Source organism: Epinephelus moara, chromosome 6 (genome assembly GCF_006386435.1).
Source record: "Epinephelus moara isolate mb chromosome 6, YSFRI_EMoa_1.0, whole genome shotgun sequence".
Lineage (NCBI taxonomy): Eukaryota > Metazoa > Chordata > Actinopteri > Perciformes > Serranidae > Epinephelus > Epinephelus moara.
Window position 1 is genome coordinate 14949409 of NC_065511.1, and position 17089 is coordinate 14966497.

Genomic DNA, 17089 nt, shown 5'->3' on the forward strand with positions numbered 1-17089 from the left:
AGATGGCATGAAAAGCCTGCCTTTATAAAGACAGGTGAGACACAATACCTCTCTGCATATCCGAAATGTTGTGTTGACAACAAATAAAAAGAGCCTGAGAGTTCAAATCCTACCTGCCTTCTCGCCTGGCTTATCACTATGTGAAGTGGGCATCAATGTCGGATGTTCGGTTTCAGAAAGCTACAGAAAGTATTGGATGCAGCCCTGCTAATTCTGACGCCAAAGAGGTGTGGATGGATGTGGTTCCAGACAATGTTGAGCTATCCATCAAGCACCTAAGTTGGATCATACTGGCACCCTAAGATGGAGCGTGAGAATTACCAGTGGATTGGTGCTGCCACAGTAATACAGACACTGTGCAGGATTGTTGCGGAAAGGAGGAAGCTGATCCCGAAGGTGAAGCTCTTTGTTTGCCAGTTGATCTACATTCCAACCCTCACCTATGGTCATGAGCTCTGGGTAATAACTGAAAGACTGCGGATACAAGCAACCAAACTGAGTGTCCTTTACAATGTGGACACTCATTGTAAGGTCGCAATGGGCTGGGCTAACCCTTAGAGATAGGGTTAGGAGATCAGACATTCGGAAGGAGCTTGAAGTAGAAGCACTGCTCCTCAGTATAGAAAGAGCAAGTTGAGGTGATTCTGGCTTCTGATTAGGATGCCTCCTGGACATCAAACTGTGGAGCTATTCCAGGCATATCCAACTGGGAGGAGACCCTGCAGCAAACCATGCTGGAAGTATTATTAAGTATTATCTCATCTGGTCTGGGATCGTCTAAGGATCCCCCAGGAGGAACTAGAGAATAGGAGATGTACATAATAAAACTGCTGCCAGCATGAATCAGACTAAGATAAGCAGAGGGAAATAAATGAATGGATGGATGAGCTTGTTCAGTGTCCAGGATGAGGACGCCACAGTGAAGACGGGGAAGAACAAGAGAAAGAAGATGATATTAAGTAACACCTAGGGCAGCAATATTCTTGCACTTCTATCACTTTTATCTACTCACTATAATAAAAAATAAAACATCTATTGTGCAAATTATGTTCAAAAATATTTTGTATGGATCACTCCCAAGACCTCAGAATTTTGATATGCAATTTACTGAACAGCATTTATTGAAAACATTCAACTTAAAAACCGTGTAAAGCCAAAAGAGCCTGTAAGTTTACTTCAGTGTGGTTCAGCAGGGAGAAAACAACATACACACAGTAACAGTACTCTCTTTGTGGCTTATTAAGTGCAGCAGTGTGGACATGCCTGACAGACACAGTTACTGTTTAAAGCATTGTGTTATATCAAATTATAATACGGTATCATTCTGTTGTGCAACTATCCCATTTGTCACTGATACTTTGTTTCCTGCAAGTCATTTGTACGTGCAGATACCCCTCTCTTCCCTTGGTTTCAGTGTGTATCTACGTGGTTTACATATGCATGATGCACTTGCGCTGTTGCTCTGTAATCAAAGTATACAAGACAAACGTCATGTAATCTGTTGCAATGTGCTGGCTATTACTGGGTGTGTTTTCCCTTTCATGTCTGTGTATATAGTGTTTCGGAGAGCCTCCTCTTGCCCGTCTGGTAGGAACTTGACATGCATCCAGCAGTAGAATTAAGACAAGGCTGTAAACAGTGCTGTGGATACATTTAGTAAATAGTTTGGATTTTTTTTTATTGTTACGTTTTTTATTGCAGGGCCCGGGAGTAAGGCTATAATCTCTTAAAGAACACTAAATCTTCACAACATTCCCATCTGTCTTGCTGTTTCTGCTTGTTCTTGTTCAGTATATACAGTATTTCTCAGAGTCATTAAAGTGTTTCCGTCTTCGCTTTCACTGTCTTCCTCTCTCCTCTGTTATTTAGAAGCCACAGCATTTTTTAGTCCTTTATCTGTTTGTCCATGTTATCATTTTGGTCTCTGATTACAGATATCCCAACTCTATTTTGAAGTTTCAGCTTTCACATCCTATTTCACAGATGTCAGAATCAGAAATGATTTATGTCCAGGCAGGTTTGCACATACAAGGAATTTGACTTGGTTATTTGGAGCATAACAATAAAGGGTGCAAAAGTATAGACTTAATATAAAATAAAAATAAAACAATTCAAAACAGCAAAATTCTGGAAAGTGGTTAAATCTCTTTAATTGCATTACTTCATCTTTCCTCCCTTAACAGATTGTGCTGGAAATGTGTAATGCTTTTAATGATAATTTTATCAAATCAGGCTCTCTGATCAACTAAATGCCATATATGACACACCAGAGCCTCATGATAATGTCTCTATTATGTCAGAGAGGGGGTCTTAATTTCAAGAAATGCTTCTTTTCCCATTTAGACCACTGAACCATTTTGAAGTCTATCACGCTTTGTGTAATTCCAAGTGCATGAAAAGCTCCTTGGATGCAGACCAGTTACACTCATGTCTCTTAAAGCTCTCTGCCCCCATCATTGCTGTGCCCTTGATGCATATCTTTAATCTAACGCTATGCTCTGGTTCAATTCCAAAGGTCTGGAGGTCAGCCCAGGTGACTCCTCTACATTAAGGAGGAGACACAAATGATCTGAACAGCTATAAGTCTATCTTCAAACTATCATGTCTAGCTAAAGTGTTGTGAATGTGAATCTTTTGTAAATGAACAGCTTTGTACTATTTTGTCTGCAAATGTTATTAAATCCCTGTCAGTCTGGGTTCAGATCCGGCCATGGCACCATTACAGCAGCAGCTGTGGTTGTAAATGACATAGTTTCAGCTCTAGATCGTAGCAGACACTGTGCGGCCTTATTTATAGACTTGTCAAAGGCCTTTGATACTGTTGATCACATGCTCCTTCTGGATAAATTGGCTTTGCTGGGTTTTGATCAAGTCTCCTTTAAATGGTTTCAGAATTTCCTCACTGATAGAACCCAGTGTATAAAAGCTGCAGGAGTGAATTCAGTGGTTTTTTGATTAAAAAATGGTGTGCCACAAGATTCAATTTTAGGCCCATTGTTGTTCACTTTGTACATAAATGATATCTGTGCGTCTATAGAAAACTGTAAAGCACATTTTTATGCAGATGATATGATTCTTTATGCTTGTGCACCTTCTATAGAGGAAGCTGTTTCAAACCTTCAGTGTGCATTTGACTGCATGCTGAAATCCTTAAAAAAAACCTTAGACTAATTGATGAACCTAGAACTAAATTCATGTTCACAAGGTCAAGGAAGTGTGATCATGATGCATACTCTATCTGTTCCCTGAATGGCACCCACACTGAACGCATGACAGATTACAAATATCTTGGCATCTGGCTAGATGACAAGCTTCAAAACACATGTGCTTAAGCTCACAAAGAAAGTCAGAATTGAATTGGGTGCATAGTACATATTTTGGTCATGCTTCTCTTTAGAAACTAGAAGGACAATTACTCAATCTACTATAATGTCAGTCTTAGATTATAATGGTATTTTGTATATGCATGCAGCTCAGTCCACACTGAAATCACTTGATATGACTACCACAGTTCTCCGATTTACCACACCACTGTGAGCTATGTAAGAATATAGGGTGGTGTTCTATCACTGACAGAGGGGGAAAAAAGGCATTATTTGGAAAGTTACTCTTCTACCTCACTTCTCTTTTAAAAATCAAATCCATATTTAATCAATCCCTTGAAACTCCTCACATCAGTACTGAGCTTGGTAAATTAGCTTTTAGTTTTTTGCACCAAATAAATGTAAAAAGTAGTCTTGATAGACATTGCTGCTATTTATTTGTTTTTATGGGCTTTTTCCATCACTTCATTGTGATTGCTATTATACACCTTTATCCCTTAAAGATCCCCCATTGAATGTGATCTCAGGGCATTAATGCTCAGTCAATTTTCCCTGAATAAACAATAGTTTGATGAATAGGATATAGAAAAATATAGTAATATGTAAGATGTACACATGATAATAAATTGTCAGTTTTTACAGTGTACAGTTGTGCAGGAATGTGCAAATTATTTTCCAGGAGGATGTAAATGTTCACAGTATAAGCAACATGTCACGCCACAAGAAGCAAAAAAAAAAGAAAGTTACTAGGAAGACACATATCTGAAAGCACCATCTGTCACCTCTGTCAGCTCTCACTTCTAAACCTGCTTCATTTTGCTTTTCCCTCTGTGTCTTGTAGATATTGAATAAACAACGGCGGTGAATATTTACTCAGGTCAGGCATGTCAAAATCCTCCAGTAAGACTGAAATATTGCAAATTACCGTGGGATACAGAATAAAAACAACACCAAAGTTCTGTTTCGCCGCCTTGCTTCCTCTCCTCTTCCTTTCCCACTCCTCCCTAACTTGCTTTAACTTTTTCAATCTCACCTCAGCTGACCTTTCTGCCGAGCTGTTCCTTCTCAATCTCCTATCCACCCTCTCACTCCCTACGCTGTCTCATCTACATCATAACAATAACCGTGGTAACTCCTGCACCAGAAGATGGTCATGCCAGTCTTTAATTAGTACACCAACATTGCACAATAATAAACTCTGAGCTAAATGCAAGATCAAAAGATGCAAATGTAAAAATGCGGGGGGAAAATATTTCCACATCTTGTTCTCCTCTCTGTCTTCCTCTCCTTTTCTCTTTGCAGAAACCCAAACATGCGCCTTCCAGCTGGGCGTGTTGCGTGTAAAGGAAACTTAATTGGCCTAAAGTGGCTTAACAACCCTACCAGCTAATGGTGTCCGTTTACAGCCAAGTGAACCAAACCCAACAAACGAGTGAATGGGGGCACTGCTGTGACCGCAGCCTGAGCCGGTCAACTTGAATTGGACTCACCTGGGAAGCAAGATTTATTCCAGTTTGATTCACTCAGATTTACTGGTTTAATTAAATGACTGACCCACGGTCACAGACACGGGTTAAACAGCTTCCTCGAATAATGGACAGGAACAGGAGTGAATGGACATGTGGTCGCTGAAACGGAAAATTGTTTGAACTTTGAGAACGCTGTTTGATGTCCAGTATGGGATCTGGAGTACTACCTGATTTCATGCTGTTTCCTCTCGGTGTTGTGTAACAAATTTAGTTTTGGCTGGTCATTTAGGAGGTCGCCATAGTGCCTGGGGGAGTGGATACACTGTACTGTACTGTGCACCTCTATTATACTGAAGCTGGACTTAAAGATGTGCACTGTCTGAAAGTGACAAACCTGCATAGATTAACAGCTTCATCCTTTTGGTTCAGGACTTAATCTTGGTGTCATTTGATCCTGTTATAGCGGTCATAATCAAAGGTGCTGCCTGTAGTATCTATGTAGGCTACACTGGCTACAGTCAGTAAGAGGTGAGTGCAGAGGGAGGTAAGAGAAAGCTGCTCTGTCTCCATGTTTGCTTATGACTGAAGAATAAAGACCTTAACACATCAGGGGTGTGACGAATAAACAACACAAAAATGCAAAATTCTTACCTGTGAATATTTCATATCAAAACTATTCACACTGGCAGCAATGGACATTTGCAACAATTGTTCAATAAAAGGTTTTGATGTGAAATGATTTGCCAGCAGTGATGCAAATTTGCAAAAACCATCATTATCGTGAGCCTTTTGACCAGGAGCAATGTCTGGCAGTCTGTTTGAGATAAGCTGTTGTGAAGCCTAAGTGATTGTAAGCTGTTTTATTGAGTCTTCTTTATCAAAATGCTCTAAGTAAATATGAGTTCCCTTTGATAAACAGTTCCACAGTACAGGAATGTTAGGGCTTTTATTGTGAAAGGTAAGAATGAAAGAAGTGGATCTGGGCCCGTATTTATCAAACTTTTTAGAATTACTCCTAAGAGCATTGCTAAGAGTCGACTTATGAATAAAAAACTTCTTTGCTGAAAGCTGCACTTAAAAGTTAGTTATCAAGCGTCTTACTCACTCTTTTAGTGAAGTGTAGGACTGAATCGTAAGTGTCGGTCTCAGAGCTGAATTATGACAGTACTATGTGCCGTAAACGGAATTTTAGGTGACGTCACTTCCAAGTCCATAGAAATGACCAATCACTGAAGGGAATCCCTTATCTAAGAATATAGAAATATCTTCGAAATATCTCAGTGAATAGTTAAATGGACAATGGGAGTGTATATTTTGACAATAATCTACAAAATAATACAAAACATACATTGGCAATGAATCAAAAATAAATGTTTCCTTATCTTTCCAATTCATTAATTAGGCAACTTACTTAAAACTGGTGTGCGGTTAATTGAGTGGCTCTATATACTGCAGCCACAGTCCACCAAGCTGAAACCAACATGGAATCAAAAAGAAAACCAAACTGGAGAGAAGAAGATATACTATTATTAGTGGAGTTAATCGAGGAAAGGAAGCTCATCATTAAAGGCAAGTTCAGCCAAACGTTTACGAGCCATGTTAAAAAAAAAATGCATGGGAAGACGTCGCAAATCAACTAAATGCTTCTCAAGCCTTCTGCCGTCGCTCACCAGCTGACTGCGAGAAGAAATGGTACAATGTTCTGTCGAAAAGCAGAACTGAAATTGCAGCTTTCAAGGCCTGCTCCATGCGCACTGGTATGTAGGCCTTCTTTTTCATTTGCTTGCATGCTACCCTATTCGCTCATATCTATCTAATGCATTTTGATAAAAGGCTTGATAAATACCCTTATCTACACTGCTTTGTCAAGGTTGAAAGCAAAAGAAGTAATCAAGTTAGCTGCACTGGTTTGGACTTAAGAGCCTTCACGTTGTTTTATGAGCCTCATAAATAGGCACAACATAAACGATTGATGCCTTTATTTGTGTTACAATAGCTCATAAAAAATTAACCAAGTTCTTAAGAAAAAAAAAAAAAATTACGTTGCTTTTTCACAGAGTAATATTGGCATTCTGTATGAAAGTAGTCATGACAAATCGACATGAAAAAAAATATATTGACGTGCAAATTAACTGCACGCAAAAACGCCCCCAGTGTGTAAGGCCTTAAGATCCCATGCTTTATTGGTAGCTGATCATATCACATCTGCTACTGATAAAGACCATGCAATATGGTCAGAAGTCCTAGAACAAGCAAGTAAGTGGATCTTGATTGGAAACTGTTTTGTCCACTGCTGCCTCGAAGGTCAAGAATACACTGTCAGGCTCAACTTTTAAGCCAACATAGACCAGAAGTCCTTAAAGTGCTATAAATAAAGGAGGATTTTGACAACAGTCATCTGCTGATGAGGACTGTGAGATACAGTCAGAAGCTCCAAAACAAGTAAGTGTTCCCTGAGTGGAGACTGTCAGTATTTTTCTACTGTAGATTTTCTTCATTGACGATTAATTGTTTTGGGGTTTTTTTTGCATATGAATTGCAGCAAATAAAAAAGCGCTTATCTGGTTTCCAATTCTTCTAATTGGGGCTTTTTGACATAATCTGCTGTAAGACTGTGACGTTGCAGTGAAATGTAAAAGACGGATGTACATATCTCCTCTGACTGACACAGCAAAATTTGATGGTATTTATTAATCTGTAGGGCCTCGGCAATAATCTGAGCAACAAAATAAGGAAAATTCATCCTTTTCCACAGCCCCATCCCTGGACTTAGTTATTTTAAAAAAATCAGTACTTGTATCTAACATTATGTGTATTTTGACGCAGATCCAGATCTCCAGATCTACATGGACAACATTTTCTATTATTAACAATAATATAAACTTAGAGGACTGCACAGTCCTGGTGGAGGTATTTGATCTCTGGGGAAATCCTGGGCCCCCTGAAAACATCTCAGCAACACTTGTGACATAATACATGTCATGAACCTTTGACACGTTCAGGGCCCCTGTCCACTTCTGGGCCCCTTTAAGGCCCCATCCAAAATACATTACTGTCACAAGCTGCTCCTTGTCTATCTGTCTCCTGAAATAACACAATCACAAATCTGAAGCAGGAGCTGATAAGATCAGAGTATTTGTGCTTAGCAGGATATTCACTAACCCCAAACTGAAATATAATCCCTCATAAATCTGCCTGGGAAACTGAAACTGTAGGCTGCTGTTGAGTCTTCTTGTAAATGTGACCGCAGTCAGTCCCCTCCTCATCTCTTTTTAGTGGCATGTATGGGAGCCACTGTATGTCTGTGTGTGTGGCGGCTAGAGGAAGTTGAGTGGCATTCTGGTTTCCTTTCCCCAGCTCAATAAAAGCTGGGAGACCATTTGTTAACTGTCAGTTGGTTAGCCTCTGTCCCCACTCTAACCCAAAATAAAAACCACTGGACATCTGTACCAGCTTTGAGAAGGTGAACCACACAGCTGTACCTTCACCATCTGCAGGCTGGAGCATTTTATGCCATTTGGTGGTTTCTTTGAAGTGCTTTCTAAATATTGAGTTAACGTAGTCCTCAGGCCATTCTCTGAATCTGAATATTTAAACTGAGGCTGAGCATTACAATGAAGAATGATTCACATCCGTATCTGGTTAAAAAAAACATAATGGTCAGCCTCTGGATATCTTTTGTGCATTGTGCTCATTACCAAACACATGTATTGTAGCCTTCTGGTCAAAGCCAAATGAAGTCATTGGATAGTGATATGGACATAGCACACATTGCATTAATGTAACTAGTTTCCTGTGGCACTTAACTGTTTGTATACCACAATTTTTGCTTGAGCCACTGCAGTCATTTAAAATAGGCTGTACGACACATGATTGACAGTTTTGTCCTCCACTCAGAGATCACCATGAACTCTCCCTATGCCTGACTGGACATTTGACCCCCTCTCTGCCTCCAGTTTTCAAACTGGAAAATCATGGCAGCTGTTCTGGAGATGTTGTCAAATTCTCTCCTTTGCAAGATGACTTTGATATAGTATTGAAATAGATGAAAACCACCAGCTGCCTGGGGTGCGCATCAATCCAAATCCTCTAGGAATGTAACGTATATATGATTTGTTGTGCATGATGGCACTCAAATATGGTATAAATCAGAAAATTAAGAGTGTAAGCTGGACTCATGCCCAACTTTCTGTCCAGTACAAACATCAAAACTCCGCATCTGACTTGGGATACATGCTCACTCACTCATGACTCATCAAGTCCCACTTTGATCAGACCAGCTAAAACTGGGTTTTGTTTAGCAACTATTCATCTTGTCAACTTTAACTTCCTCCACGGATGTTCTGTCCCAACCAAGAGATAAGTTAAGAGAAAATCCCCAAACCTGACGCACAAGATAAACACTTTGTAACCCTGAACAATGACACATAGTGACTCAACACATTACAACCATTACAACTGAGGGAAAACTCTGCAGTTGTAAAAAAGCCAGTGTACAGTAGTATGAAAGTGACAATGCAATTCATCTCATCTGTGTTGTATCATGCAAAGTTTAATGGAGGCATTCACATCACATCCTGTACACAGAGGGTAAGATAAGTCAAGATAGAACTTTATTTATCCCAAAGGACTGATGACCAGGGTCTGATGTGATATGAATGCATAACAGACATTTCTAAAAGCCTATATACTACATTAAGAGTGACAGCCAGAAAGGAAAAGTTGTACACTTAACAAAGAGATTTAGCTGGACGAAGGTGAGCAGGGTAGGAATATTTCATAGAACATCTGCACAGTGCAGCAACATCCTGTTCACCGACGGTGGACAGAAAAGTAAAACCTTCAAGCCTTGAGGTCTGATGCTGCCACAAACTGCTTTAATCTGACCTCAATCTAAAATCAGCAGCAACCAAAGTAAACAAGCTAAAGCAAAAACAGCTGATAGCTTATTTCAAGTTCATTTGCTGACAATTTGTAGCCATACTATACATGTGGCTCTTAGAATGATGATGTAGGTCTGACCAAAGTTGGTTTACCACTTTGGTCAGGACTGAAATACTTCAACAACTATGGCAACGGATTGCCATGAAATTTTTGTACTAACATTCAAACCCCCGACTTGTCCCTTAGTGCCACCATGAGGTTGACATTTTTTGTTTTTCGTAAAATTTGTCTACAATTATTGGATAGAAAGTCCTGCAATTTGGTAGAAATGTCTGTGGTGTCCAGAGATTGAAGATTGAATCAGTACTATAAGCCCTTCTCTACACGTATACAGTTTTAGGTCAATAAAATTTTTTTAGCGCCTTCTAAGATGCAAATATTTAGAGACTCCAGTTACTGTGAATCTGTGTGGACATGTGAAACTTGATGTTTGGGAAATGATGATGTCATCTAGCCAATTTGCGCATGTCAATTGTTACTTTGTGTAATGAGCATGCAAAAGAAACAGTAACAGCAGATGGTGCGGCAGCTGTGGCTCAGAGTTAGAGCGGGTCATTAATTGGAAGATCAGCAGTTCGATCCCGGGCTCCTCCAGTCTGCATGTCGACGTATCCTTGAGCAAGATACTGAGCCCCAAATTGCTCCCGATGGCTGTTCCATCAGTGTGTTAAAAAAAAACTGAGTAGCAGGTGGCACCTTGTATGGTAGCCTTGGCCACCAGTGTATGAATGTGTGTGTCAATGGGTGAATGTGACTCGTAGTGTAAAAAGCGCTTTGAGTGGTCGGATGACTAGAAAGGCGCTATACAAATGCAGGTCCATTCACCATTTACATGTTCAAGAGTGGGGTGTTGTTGATCAGGAGTGGAAGGAAAACTTTTGAATGTCCAGAGCATCACTGGTGTGACGGCCCCTGCTTGGCTGCGTTGGTTGGTTTAGTTCATGCTATGTTGATGACGTAATTGGTGACATGATGTCTTGTCTTTTCCCTGAGGTCATCAGCTGTTTAATTGTCTGGATCATGAGCACCTGGGCCCGGTGCCTGGACAGACTTTGTTTGGCTTTTCTATTTTATTTTAGGTTATCTCCACAACATTACATCTCACATGCTCCACACATCCACATGTACACTACTGATCACACTGACTAACACACCTCATACCTGCATTATGTTTATTTACGTTGCTTTATTTAAATAAATACACTTTTGTATTTGAATTTGCGCTGTGTCTCTCCGTGTTTGTCATTGCCTTTGGGCCGGGTTATGACACTGGTATTGTTGCGAGAGCTCCTTCATCCTTATATTAAAGGGGAATCAATGGTGATTAAATTTCAAGTTGTTGTCTTGAGAAAGGTAATGTTGCTCTGTGCAGTTTAGTAACGTTGCAACAAGTGGAAACTGCCAAAGACAGCTAACGCCAGCAAGCATTTGGATTTGTTTTTGCATTATAGTGTGTAAAGAGATGTTATGTAAAACAATGGTCATGTGGACAAATTTTTTTTTTTTTTTTTTTTTTAACCTCGGGGGAAAATATCGTCTTTTAGAAATATCTGTACATGTGTAGACAGGGCCAGAAGGTCAAAGTTAGTTCAATTTATTTCATATATTGGTATATGACCAAATACATGCAAAACCAATGACATTCTCACCAGCCTCAGCTGTACTTTGTATTTAGTGCTAATTAGCAAATATAAGCATGCTAACGTGCTAAAATAAAATGGTGAAAATGGTAAGCATTATGCCTGCTAACAGCATGCCTGTACATAGTAGTCAGATGTTTATAGCACTCCACCATGTGCTGGTCAGGCACAAGAGTACTTTCAGTGGAAGACTCATACCACCTAAATGTACCACTGAGCGCCACAGGAAATCATTCCTGCCTGTGGCCATCAAACTGTACAACTCCTCCCTCTGAGTGGCCCTGAGACTATTTCACCCACTGTCAACATGTGCAATAATTTAATTTAACTTGTGCAATAACCCCATTTCACCTTGACTGTATATATTCTGTGTATTATCTATTTATACTATGTATATATATTGTGTAAATAATCTTGTTTAGGTTATATATATATATATATATATATGTATGTAATAATCCTGTTTATTTGAACTATATATTTGTAAATACTCTTGTTAAATTTCTTATGTTTTCACTTATCTTTCCACTCTTGCAAGGAGCACTGTAATGCAAATAATTTCCCCTCGGGGATCAATAAAGTATTTCTGATTCTGATTCTGATAGTAGTCAAATGTTTGTTCAGCTTTGTTGTCCTTGTTTTAACTGTATGTCTATTTCTGTGTACATCAAGAACACAAAAAAACAGAGTCAAATTCCATGTATGTGTACTCACTTACTCGGCCATTAAAGCTTGATTCTGATTCCGTCATTGTGAGCATGTTAGCATGCTGTTGTTAGCATTTAGCTCAATGCACCACTGTGCCTACGTGCTCCTAGCACGACTGACCCTTGGCCTTGTTTAGTCTTTCTGAGGATCTGCAAAGTGAGCCCTCTTTACATTAACAGAAATGGTGAGCAGATGTAGCGACCACACACCTCAGAGTCTCAATTGCTTGGTACTTTCATGTTGAGGCTGTTTTCGTGACCTCCTGTATTGATATTAAATATTGACTGGAACAGATACCATGGAGAAAGGGCGTGATGCACAGTAGAAGTCAGAGGTCATGTGCAGTGCTCATCATTGGGTGGTCTGAAATGATCAGGGTTCCAAATGACTCAATAAGAGCTCATCCTGAGGGGACCCCAGGCTAATCAGAGTGAGCGCAAACACAAGCAACCAAGAGAGAACCTGAATTAATAACTTGACCATGGATGTGCGTGTGTGTACAGAATGCTGTCATCTTAATATGAAAGGTCACAGTGGTTAAACAACCAATTAATAGTTATGGAGTCACGTCCTGTAACACAAACACATCCCTGTGCTCTAACGTGCAGAAATATAATTGATATTTTAACTGATTACGATGACAACACAATTGACCACATACAAAAACATGACATAATACTGAAACTGCAAAATTCTCAACACTGACTTGCACAAAACTGTATTGGTGTCAAATTAAGGAAAGTAATGCTGCCATTTAAACACATCTGGGTTTGAACTATTCACAGTTGTGTGTAAAATTCTACAATTTAACAGTAAGACAAAGTATGATTTTGTTTCCTCCATGTGAAAATGGATCGCCATTGAGCCATCTTTTGATCTAGCATGTTGAAATCCCCATAAGTGCTCATTATGCCCATGCAGCTAAGGGAATATGTTACCATTTACAAACCCCAACCCCTGTGCAGCTCAGTGGACTGACTGACTAACTGTGGGGGCTTTGTTCAGTCTGTGAGTGTGTGTGCTTTAAAACAGACAGGGGGGGTCTGCCTTGGTGGTGGCCTGTTATGGAAAAAGGAAAAAGGCAGCAGGAGGCTAGACACACACACACACACACATACACACATATACCCCCAAAGAGACTTAGATACACACGTGCATCTGTGCACGTAGTCGCTTTTTCTCTTCCACCCAGACCGCCTGATCAGAAGGGCTACTGGAGGTAATTGTGTCAGGGATGTATGGTGTAGGAAGCAGAGCGAATGAGGGGGAGCTGCAGAGAGAGAACAGAGGAGGCAGGGAAGGAGGGAGGGAGAGAAAGAGAGCTGGAGCTAGAGGGGGCTGCATGCTAATTGGAGCCAAATGGGCAGCAGATGAACTGAAGTGGTTTGCTCTGTAGTGCGGACACTCACTCTCTCACACACACACTCTTTCTTCATTGCTCCTTCTCTGTCTGTCTTTTTCAGTAGATTTATATCTAATTAGTTTGTGGTATATGTCTACATTTCCTCCTTTGTTCTCTCTCCACGTGTGATTTACCGACCTATATATCACAGTATCATTAAAGAACTTCAACCTGGACTCAGTTAAATTAAACTAAACACATACCGAAATTGTTGTATTTTTTTTTTTTTTTTTTTTTGGCCACACGGCAGCACATTAGTCCCTATAAATTCTAAAAGGAAGATTGTGCTACAAAACAGACACTTCGCTACATTAGCATCTGGAGTTTTTTTGGCCACCTGAAAAATATACAACATTATTTTTCTTTTTAGACTGATTCATCTCTGACAACTCTTCTGGTTCTCAGCTAAATGCTTCCATATCCACCAGCTTGTCGCTAACTTTGTCTGTTATTTGGTGCCCACCAGGTAGCATCCTGGAGGGTTCTGGTGATCCATGGTTTCTGGTTGTGGCATAATTTAACTGCAGTTTTTGGTACAGTTGCTTCTGTTGTTTTAAGCATCAAATCCACCACAGTCTCAGTGAATTCATTTATGTCATCTGCGACGTCAGCGGTGGTGTTCCTGTAACATGCTTCAGACTCAGATTGGCTCCATCTCTGACATCACTTGGGGCAGGTGTAATAGTTTGTTTACATATCTCGACCTCAACAAGATGGCCATATGGTCACTCCCTGCGAACGTGGGCAAGAAGTCTGCTCTGCATCTGTCCCTAAACAGTGCACAGCAACAATCCAGTGTGTCCACCCAGCCCTTGTGGCGCAGGGCGAACAGGAAGGGGACAGCACCCCGCATGCCCATTGTCACATCAGTCTAGGGCTGCAGCTGTCGATTCTTTTAGTAATCTAGTATTCTGTCAATTATTGTGGCAATTAACCGAGTACTCGAATAAAAAATACTGCCTGTTTTCATGAAATTACTTTAGCTTTATTTAAGGGCAATAGTAATATATAAAAGATAAAATAAAAGTCTCTGAAATTAGATAAATGAGCAACAACTTTGTTCTTGCTCAGTTGAACATGGAAGAACCCTCTGGAAAAAGCTGTCCAAAGTACAACTCTGCGACTTTAGAGTATAATTATTTTTTTTGATATTGATTACATGGCCTTCATAATTATCATACTTTAAGTTCCTGTGAATAGTTTAGACTCATTCACTGTGGTCAAGGGGTGCCTTACACTTGCTGACCCCTCTTACTGCAATCCAAATTAATATACCTGCTGTACTCGATTTGTGCATTTAGGCTCCATTTTCAACTCTCTCTGTGTGTCTGAGAGTGATTTAGGGTGTGCATGTGTGCATTAGAGCGTGACTGAGTGAGTAAGGGGTGCATGTGTGTTAATTTGTGTGTGACTAACAACATGAATGAAGCTGAGGCTCTAACAAATTGACTGCAGCATTCTATCTTCCGTGCAATCCAATTTTTTTCCAACAAAATTTGGGTAATACACATGATACACTGCCAGGTAATACTAGCCAGCGCATTGATTTCTGTTATTCATCAGCAATTATAAAGCCATAATACACGTACGCTCTTTACATGCTGTCTGAATCTCAGCTAGCTATCACTGATTAAGGTTAAATGCAATTAAATGTGACATTAATGTACCCTGTTGTGTCGGATCCGTTTGGCGAATTCGATGCATACAGTGGATGGTTCCTACTTAGATGCTGTGACAATCAGGATGTGCTATTGTGGTATGCTAACTCCGTTTTCCACTACACACTGAACTGTTTTCTTTTTGTTTTAACTTGTAATGATCCTAAACCCTTGACACTTAGTCATTTTCTTTGGTGTGTCACCTCTTTTTGTCTCTTGCTCTTTTCATGTCCCTTCTCCTCCATAGTTTTGCAATCCAGCTTCACATCCACGTTACAGCTGTGTGGGCTATCAACAGTGAAAATAACAGGCGCGTTGTGCAACAGAAACAACCATCCATGCGAAATACAAAGCACTGTATATTTGTACTGGATTTAACGAAGCCTTCTGAGTAATCAAATTATTCAAGTTACTCCAGGAATCGTTTCAGCCCTACATCAGTCCTTATTCACCATGAAGCAATCATCTCCTGCCCCTCTCTCACCAGAGTCCTCTGCTCTGTGAGATCAGCATATAGAAAAAAAAAATCACTTAAAAGGCACTATCAGGATTTAGCCAAGTATCAGCAGAGATACTGGATTACTACAAGATGGCCCACCTACAATATACTCCCATTGTATGAAATGGTATACATTTCCGGTCTCCTAAGTAGGCGTTGCCCCCTGTACCCCAATCAAAGACGATGGAGAACCGCCAATCAAAGACGAGTATCCCCAACCTCGCTTCTGTCAACATGTGTGTACCCTTACTGGCCGTAAGCTAAATAAATAAATGGTCCGTGAAAAAAATGTTTTTTCCAGTGGATGTCTTAGTTACAACATGATTGAGCTAACTGGAGTAGTTTCATGTCATATCCGACAACAGGAGGCTTTTAACAGATGATGTCCTGATGTTAGCTTTGCTGCTGCTGTTAGCTGTCCCTGTCAGCTGCAGCCACTGGTGCTTTCTAAACATCGTGATTTCCCAAAACTGAATAAATACCGCACACAGCAACACAAAACTGCTTTGCTAGCTCAATCATGTTGTAACTAAGATATCCGCTGGAAAATTATCATTTTTTTATCCAGTATCTTTGGTGAAACTGCACTGATTTCAGCACCAGAGAGGAGATATCTGTTGCTAGATCTCGCGAGAGTGTGTTTTTGAGACAGACACAGGTCTTGAACAAAGTAAATTTTCTCCTGATTTGTCCATCTGAAATTTGCCATTTTGGTGTCGGAATGTTCTGACTTGTGATAAATGGGTCCTATATTTGCTTCCGTGACTATGGGGTAAAAGAATCGGCCATAATCTGTAATCACGTTCATTTCTCCCACTGAAGTCAATGGACTCAGGACCTGCTGTTAGTCTCCTAAAGGGGCGTGGTGGTCGCGAACCCCACGTGACACTGATACAGGAAACTGACTCGCAGTGGACCGTCTTGGTTTATCTACCGTCTTTGGTATCAGTGAATCAATGGCTAGCAGGATGCTACTTCAGCAGAAATATTCACACAGTCATCACAGTCTGCGTCTGATTCCTCCACACTTGTTACATTGCCTCTGGTGTAGCTTTGGATGCAGAGATGGACTTGCTTTTCTCTGTGATCGGGATCGCAGTTGGTGCCCATCTTCTCCATCTTTTCCTGTTTAGCGATGTTTACATTTGAAAACTTCGACCTAGCCAGCTAGCATAACTCTAAGGGAGGACAGTTTTAAGAGTGGTGAGTTAATTTCCTCATGCTGAGAGCTGACTTTCAGCCACACACCACCATCGTCCAACACCAAACACAAAAAGCACCAAAATAGTAAAACAGACACAAGAGCATATATTTAGCACAAATTTAGCAAAGCTAACGGAGAGTGGCGACTTGAAGCGTCTGCGCCTATGTCATCATATTGCCACGTATTTCAACACATAAAGCAATCCCTAGAGAAAATGTCTGCCTACCACTTAAAAAGAAGCA

At 40.3% G+C, this 17089-nt stretch overlaps 1 protein-coding gene across 2 annotated transcripts in view; it reads left to right on the plus strand.

Moving 5' to 3' along the window:
* Positions 1–17089, plus strand: part of tmem147 (transmembrane protein 147) — a 175993-nt gene that overhangs the window by 30876 nt on the left and 128028 nt on the right. The window lies entirely within an intron of this gene.